Genomic DNA, 8,471 nt, shown 5'->3' on the forward strand with positions numbered 1-8,471 from the left:
TGTGCCACATCTTCTTTATCCATTCATCCGATGATGGACGCTTAGGTTGCTTCCATGTCCTGGCTATTGTAAATAGAGCTGCAATGAACATTTTGGTACATGACTCTTTTTGAATTATGGTTTTCTCAGGGTATACGCCCAGTAGTGGGATTGCTGGGTCGTATGGTAGTTCTATTTTTAGTTTCGTAAGGAACCTCCATACTGTTGTCCATAGTGGCTGTATCAGTTTACATTCCCACCAACAGTGCAAGAGGGTTCCCTTTTCTCCACACCCTCTCCAGCATTTATTGTTTATAGATTTTTTAATGATGGCCATTCTGACTGGTATGAGGTGATACCTCATTGTAGTTTTGATTTGCATTTCTCTAATGATTAGTGATGTTGAGCATCCTTTCATGTGTTTGTTGGCAATCTCTATATCTTCTTTGGAGAAATGTCTATTTAGGTCTTCTGCCCATTTTTGGATTGGGTTGTTTGTTTTTTTGATAGTGAGCTGCATGAGCTGCTTGTAAATTTTGGAGATTAATCCTTTGTCAGTTGCTTCATTTGAAAATATTTTCTCCCATTCTGAGGGTTGTCTTTTAGTCTTGTTTATGGTTTCCTTTGCTGTGCAAAAGGGTTTAAGTTTCATTAGGTCCCATTTGTTTATTTTTGTTTTTATTTCCATTTCTCTAGGAGCTGGGTCAAAAAGGATCTTGCTGTGATTTATGTCATAGAGTGTTCTGCCTATGTTTCCCTCTAAGAGTTTTAGTGTGTCTGGCCTTACATTTAGGTCTTTAATCCATTTTGAGTTTATTTTTGTGTATGGTGCTAGGAAGTGTTCTAATTTCATACTTTTACATGTAGCTGTCAAGTTTTCCCAGCACCACTTATTGAAGAGGCTGTCTTTTCTCCACTGTATATGCTTGCCTCCTTTTTCAAAGATAAGGGGACCATATGTGCGTGGCTTTATCTCTGGGCTTTCTATCCTGTTCCATTGATGTATTTTTCTGTTTTTGTGCCAGTACCATACTGTCTTGATGACTGTAGTTTTGTAGTATAGTCTGAAGTCAGGGAGCCTGATTCCTCCAGCTCCATTTTTCGTTCTCAAGATTGCTTTGGCTATCCGGGGTCTTTTGTGTTTCCATACAAATTGTGAAATTTTTTGTTCTAGTTCTGTTAAAAATGACAGTGGTAGTTTGATTGGGATTGCATTGAATCTGTAGATTGCTTTGGGTAGTAGAGTCATTTTCACAGTGTTGATTCTTCCAATCCAAGAACATGGTATATCTCTCCATCTATTTGTATCATCTTTAATTTCTTTCATCAGTGTCTTATAATTTTCTGCATACAGGTCTTTTGTCTCCTTAGGTAGGTTTATTCCTAGATATTTTATTCTTTTTGTTGCAATGGTAAATGGGAGTGTTTTCTTAATTTCACTTTCAGATTTTTCATCATTAGTGTATAGGAATGCAAGAGATTCCTGTGCATTAATTTTGTATCCTGCTACTTTACCAAATTCATTGATTAGCTCTAGTAGTTTTCTGGTAGCATCTTTAGGATTCTCTATGTATAGTATCATGTCATCTGCAAACAGTGACAGCTTTACTTCTTCTTTTCCGATTTGGATTCCTTTTATTTCTTTTTCTTCTCTGATTGCTGTGGCTAAACCTTCCGAAACTGTGTTGAATAATAGTGGTGAGAGTGGGCAACCTTGTCTTGTTCCTGATCTTAGTGGAAATGGTTTCAGTTTTTCACCATTGAGGACGATGTTGGCTGTGGGTTTGTCATATATGGCCTTTATTATGTTGAGGAAAGTTCCCTCTATGCCTACTTTCTGCAGGGCTTTTATCATAAATGGGTGTTGAATTTTGTTGAAAGCTTTCTCTGCATCTATTGAGATGATCATATGGTTTTTCTCCTTCAATTTGTTAATATGGTGTATCACGTTGATTGATTTGCGTATATTGAAGAATCCTTGCATTCCTGGAATAAACCCCACTTGATCATGGTGTATGATCCTTTTAATGTGCTGTTGAATATAGACAGGGGAAATTGCATCATGTTTTTCCATGCCATGTAAAATTTATGGCATGGAAATACATGATGCAATGTCGGGCACCAGCTGCAAGCTGACACAGTCATTGCAGTTTAAAGCATGGCAAAGTCCTGCTTAATTCCTGACAGGACCCGAAAGAGTTATTAGAGAAGATATGAGTCTTGACCCGTGAGGTTGCTTGTGGTTTCTCTAACTATAGTTTGTCCTTGGCATATTTTGGTAATCACAGTCTGTTCTCACGCATGTTTAAATTCTGGTTCGCAGTATGTTTTGTACTATAACTTCAACATTAAGGAAATACTGTCTGATGATTCTGTCTTGTGATTTTAACAAAAACCTGTACTGCCTACTGCAATCTATAGAAAGAGTTTTGATGGGAAATAAAGTGTGTGTGTGCTTGTACACCACCCTCCTGACCCCGTCTCTTCTTAATCCCCTCACCTGCTCTTAGGACTTGTTCCTCAGTCTAACAGTGACTGACAAGTGGCGCCCGAACAGGGACCTGAGTACGTGGGCTGTTGAGAGGGACCCAGGAGATACTTCGCGTGCACACATAAGGTAAATGAGATTGTGCCGGGGGATGTTTTACATGTAGTTTTTCTTTCTGTTTTATTCTCATCAGGATTAAAAATGGGGCAAACTGGATCTAAGGAACGACAACTTTTCGTTCAGCTACTGTACTCTATGTTGTCCACTCGGGGCGTTAAGGTTACGCATAAACAGCTTGATCGTTTTCTTCATTTTGTGCAGGAAATTTGTCCATGGTTCCCAGAAGGAGGAACTATTAATATTCAAACATGGGAAAAAATAGGTCAGCAATTGAAAACTTTCTATTCTCTTCATGGACCTTCTAAGGTTCCTATAGATACTTTTTCACTTTGTAATTTGATAAGGGACTATCTTGACCCAACTCATGAGATTCAGAAGTTATTCAAAGCAGCGTCTTTACGCCGCTCTCCTTCTGCTCCTCAGTTACAAAATTTGTCTGAGGAACCTGAGCCTGTCTCTCCTGCTGCGCCTCCCTTGTTGGCGAACATGCCATCTTCAGAGTCCCTGGAGGATGATGATGAATTATCCTCAGAGGATGAGGCTGAATTGGAGGAAGAGGCTGCACGATATCACAATCCTGATTTTGATGATGGCATTTTTGCAGCCCTTAAGAATGCACCTGCGGGATCTGAAAACTTCCCCATATTAGATAAAACTTCATTTACTGCTCTAGCCCAAGCTTTAACTTGGGTAAAACATTTACATGATGTTACTCAAGATGCTTCCCTAGCCCCTGTTGCGCATTCTTCTGGTTTTTCCTTGCCAGCGAAAGTTCCTGATGAGCCGCCCTCAGTGGCTCAGGGGGTCTATGTCTGTTTCTTCTACTTCCTCTCTGCCTGTGAGTCTTTCTTCTCCACTTCAAACTGCTTTATTTCAAGCTTCTAAGCAGGGGGAAGATATATCTTCTTTGGGGTTTAAAATAAAGATGGGGGAATATACCACAACCCCGCACAATTCATTGCGACGTTCTTTATATACTTTAAACTTTTTGAATGTAGATAAGCAAGGACAGCTGCAGAAAGATTTTGGCATCCTCGTGCCTTGCCTTTTGCTGAAGTCCGTTGGCGGGATCCTCTTACTAATCAATGGAATGGTCCAGATCCTGTACTAATATGGGGACAAGGGCATGTTTGTGTGTTTCCTAGGGACGCTGAGGATCCTCCTTGGGTGCCTGAGCGCCTGGTGAGATTCTATGGATCCGGACCAAATGGAGAACTCCCTTCCCTGCATTATGGATCCAGACCTGATGGTGAATTCCCTCCCCCGCCATATGAAGAGAATGGGAGTCGACAACATCCTATTAGGAACTTAACCATTTTTGTTATGGCTTGTGTTCTATCACCCTATGCTATTCTTACTGGTTCTGTGTACGTTTTCCAAAAAAAAGGGTTTTATGACATACGTTGTGATCATTGTAATTTGACAAATTGTATAACCATGGGGGAGTCCAATCGGGGATTTCTTCTTGTTCATCAGCCTCCCTTTGTTATGCTCCCTGTAAATGTTACAGGTCCTTGGTATTCTAATTCAGGTTTGCAGGTCATACATGAACTTTCCCTTCTTTTACAACAGCAGAAACGATTTTGGGGGCTACTTATAGCTGGAATTACAGCGCTCATTGCAGTTATCGCTTCTGTAGCTGCTTCCGCTACTGCGCTGACTCAAAGTATCCATACTGCCACATTTGTGAATAACTTAGCCACTAATGTCTCTAATGCTTTGGGAACTCAGGAATCTATTGATAGAAAATTAGAAAGTCGTGTTAATGCATTGGAAGAAGTTGCTCTTATTCTTGGAGACCAATCAGCTGCTTTAAAAACTGCCTTTTCTATGCGTTGTCATGCAGAATTTTCTGCAATCTGTGTAACCTCTAAGTCATATAATCATTCGCAATGGCCTTGGCCTCAGATTAAGAATCATTTATTGGGAATTTGGTCTCATTCCAATCTATCCCTTGATATTGTTCGCTTACATGAGGATATCACAAATATCCAGCATGCAGCTCCCCTAGACGTAAATCCAGTGGAAATTACTCGAGACATATTTACCCAGATTACACGTACTTTTGCCCCGAGTTCTCTTATTAACCTCCTTTATCCTATAATTGTTATTGGTATTTTAATATTATTGTGTATTTGTTGTTTTCCAGTCCTCCTGCGAACTGGCTTACGAGCAATTGCAGAACTCCAAGTCGGACTCTACCACCTCACATTAAAAAATAAGGAAGGGGGAAATGTCGGGAACCAGCTGCAAGCTGACACAGTCATTGCAGCTTAAAGCATGGCAAAGTCCTGCTTAATTCCTGACAGGACCCGAAAGAGTTATTAGAGAAGATATGAGTCTTGGCCCGTGAGGTTGCTTGCGGTTTCTCTAACTATAGTTTGTCCTTGGCATATTTTGGTAATCACAGTCTGTTCTCACGCATGTTTAAATTCTGGTTCGCAGTATGTTTTGTACTATAACTTCAACATTAAGGAAATACTGTCTGATGATTCTGTCTTGTGATTTTAACAAAAACATGTATTGCCTACTGCAATCTATAGAAAGGGTTTTGATGGGAAATAAAGTGTGTGTGTGCTTGTACACCACCCTCCTGACCCCGTCTCTTCTTAATCCCCTCACCTGCTCTCAGGACTTGTTCCTCAGTCTAACAGCGACTGACAATGCAATTTCCCCTGTCTATATTCAGCCTTACTTCTGAAGGGGAGCAGAATATGTCACCCCAAAATATGCCTCTTTGGCATTAGCATTATCTTGAACTGGTTATTTTTAAGAAACAGCAGATACAAGAAAAGCTCTGAAAACTGAATTCAAATAGCCTTTTGCAAGGGACATTTACATTTGTAAAGAAAATAGCCATTTGTAAGGGTGTCTCCCTCTCTGTACTAGAAAGAGGGTTTGATTAAATCTCTAGAAACTTATCAGTGGAAAGGCAGGGACTTAAATCTGCATAACGAACTGACCCTTGTTTACTGTGCATTGTTTGATAGCCTACCATAACTGCCCCCCCCATCCCCCCCAACATCTTTCATCTCCAGCTGAAGTTCATTCTTAAGGTGGTAGCTTGGACCATTTGAGGCTTTACTCTGTTTTCCTGGGTCTCTCCCATGTGTACTGGAGGTTTACTTGTTATTAAACTTCTGTTTGTTTTCTCCTGTTTTATTACAGGGGTGTCTCAGCCAAGAACCTAGAAGGGTAGAGGGAAAATTATTTTTCCTCCCCTACACTACCAACAACAGTAAGGGGAGAGGGGAAAGAAATCTATATGAATGCAAAAAATGTTGCCTGCCATATTAGTAAACAAAGGATGTTGCAGCCATCAAGCCATCACATTACAGCTGCCCCCCACAGTGACCCCTGAGGAAACTCAAACTCCATATAGAAACAGGATGCCTGCCACCAGGCAGTCAACCACTGCAGCCACCCTCAACGAGGCACCTGAGGACACTCAGGATGAGAACACACAGCTTACTGGCCCCAGATAGCTGAGGTGTATATCAAAGGAATGATTTCAATGAACCCCAGACTTTTGCATCTTCCTATACAGAGAAAAGCACTAAAATCATTAACCTGAGATGTCTGGTTTTCTCTAACAGTAATCTTTTGATGTTCCAACTACCTGGTCTTTGTTGCAAAAAGTCCTATATATCCTGGCTCCTCCCTTACTTCTTTGGAGCAGTCCCTCAGAGCTATCAGAGAGGCTGTGTCCCGGGCTTAAGTCCTCAGTTTTGTCCAAAAAATAAAACATAATTCTCAACTTTTAGGTTGTGCATTTTTTTAGTCAACATCTATATATACCCTATTCCTTATCCCCAAAATTCATGAGTAAGATAAGTCACATCACCTTCCTTAAGGAGAAATGAATGATTGGATAAGAAGAGGTCCCTTTTCCTTCAAGGTCCAGTTCATATGTTATCTCTATACAAAATCTTTCCTGGCCCTTCTACTCTGAAATAACTTTTATCCTTCTTGAATCTTCCTTGCTTAGTATATGTGTCTCTCTTAAAGCACAGACCACATTATTCAAGAAATGATCACTATCATTTATACCTATATAATTTTCACTACATTCATCCACTTATCCAACAATTGTTTCTTGATCACTCTCAATGTATCGGGCAATGTGCCAAGTGCTGGTGAACATGACATAGTTTCTATCCTCCTGGAGCTTAAAAGCTGGTTGGGGAGATGGACGATAATTTCCTCGAGGGAGTAATCTGTATCTGCTTTTTTCTTTGTAGCCCCTAATATTTGCTCAGTAAAAGTTCATGGAACGAATTATAAAATATTAATAAACAGAAACCTCAATTAAATAGAGTTGGTAGACAGGAAGGGGAACTCTCTGGTCCTGTGATGATAGCAGAGCCCAACAGAAAGAAAAATTCTTCTTTGCAGGCAAGGACTCAGCCAATGAAAAGCCATGGACTCTTTGTTTACTCTCCCTTTAAAAAAGCCTCTCCTTCCCTTGCCATGTGGGGGCTTGCAGGTGGCTCACCATGGTTGCAGACCTCAAATTACAATTCTCTGCTGACCCCAAATAAACCCATCTTTGCTGGATAAATACCTGGTAGACTATTTGTTTCAAGGCAACAGAATGAATAGTTTAAGATAAAAGCCACTACTTGACTCAGTACTGGGAGTCAAAATAAAAGCAAACATACTTTCTCTATTAGAAGTGTCATATTTTAAATTAATAAGTACTCAAATTATACTTGAAGTATTTGAAATACTAGTGATTCCGCAGAACGTGTTCACATACAAAATATGAAGTGCTAATAAACACAACTAAATACCATTAATATAATGACATTTGTACACAAACAAAGCATTTGATGTAATAATTCCTAGTCAGAACCAGCTGGCACAATCTTACAGATAAAAAGACATCAGCATCCAAACAGATGAGGAAATCATTGAATAAACCACTGCATTATTAGCTCGCAGACAAGTCCAACAGTCTGAGCAGTCTCATGAGTCACAACTTGCAGCAAAACAAATCTATTAGGTAATTGTTGAAGTAAAAATCTTGCCCAGTGTTGTAAAAATTTAGGGTAGATCTCATGCAATATAAAAATACAATTCAAGCTCATTTATTTTCACAATAAAGCATAACCTTGACCACTCAGACATATGATTTACCTAGTACAACTTTTAAAAATGTCCTTTCCTGGACTCCACCTCCAAAGATTCTGGTTGCTTTGGTTGGGGATAAGACTCCAGTATTTGGATTTTATAGGTATGGGGGATTCTTGTGCAAGTGGTCACTGGACCACACAGTATTTGTGAAATACTGTTTTAGATTAAGAATCATTTTCCAGTGCTTGGTTCCACAGCACATATACTAAAAATTGGAACAATACAAAGAAAATTAGCATGGCTCCCTGTACAAGGATGACACGCAAATTCGTGAAGCGGTCCATATTTTTAGAAACAGACTCACAGACATAGAGAACAGACTTGTGGTTGCCAAGGAGGAGCGGGGGGTGGTGGAGGGATGGATTGGCAGTTTGGGATTAGCAGATGCAAACTGTTATATATAGAATGGATAGAAAACAAGGTCCTACTGTAGAGCACAGGGAACTATATTCAATATCCTGTGATAAACCATAATGGAAAAGAATTATGAAAAAGACTGTGCATATATGTATAACTGAATCACTTTGCTGTACAGTAGAAGTTAACACAACACTGTAAAATCAACTATACTTCAATAAAATAAATTTTAAAAAATAATCATTTTCCAGACATCTAGACAGATTAACTTTCTGACAGCTTTTTCTGAACTTAAAATAGACCTCTGTTATATATGGGGAAGGAAAGATAATTTTCCCTCTACCTTTCTAGGTTCTTGGCTGAGACCTCCCTATAATAGGCAGATTAACAG

General features: G+C 39.6%; 1 non-coding gene across 1 annotated transcript; it reads left to right on the top strand.

The window, feature by feature from the left end:
• The first annotated feature begins 7,904 nt into the window (after nt 1-7,904).
• LOC132358018 (U6 spliceosomal RNA) lies at nt 7,905-8,013 on the top strand. The gene has a single exon (XR_009500383.1). It is a non-coding gene; the product is annotated as a U6 spliceosomal RNA (small nuclear RNA).
• Nucleotides 8,014-8,471: the final 458 nt, after the last annotated feature.

Source organism: Balaenoptera ricei, chromosome X, assembly GCF_028023285.1.
Source record: "Balaenoptera ricei isolate mBalRic1 chromosome X, mBalRic1.hap2, whole genome shotgun sequence".
Taxonomy (NCBI): domain Eukaryota; kingdom Metazoa; phylum Chordata; class Mammalia; order Artiodactyla; family Balaenopteridae; genus Balaenoptera; species Balaenoptera ricei.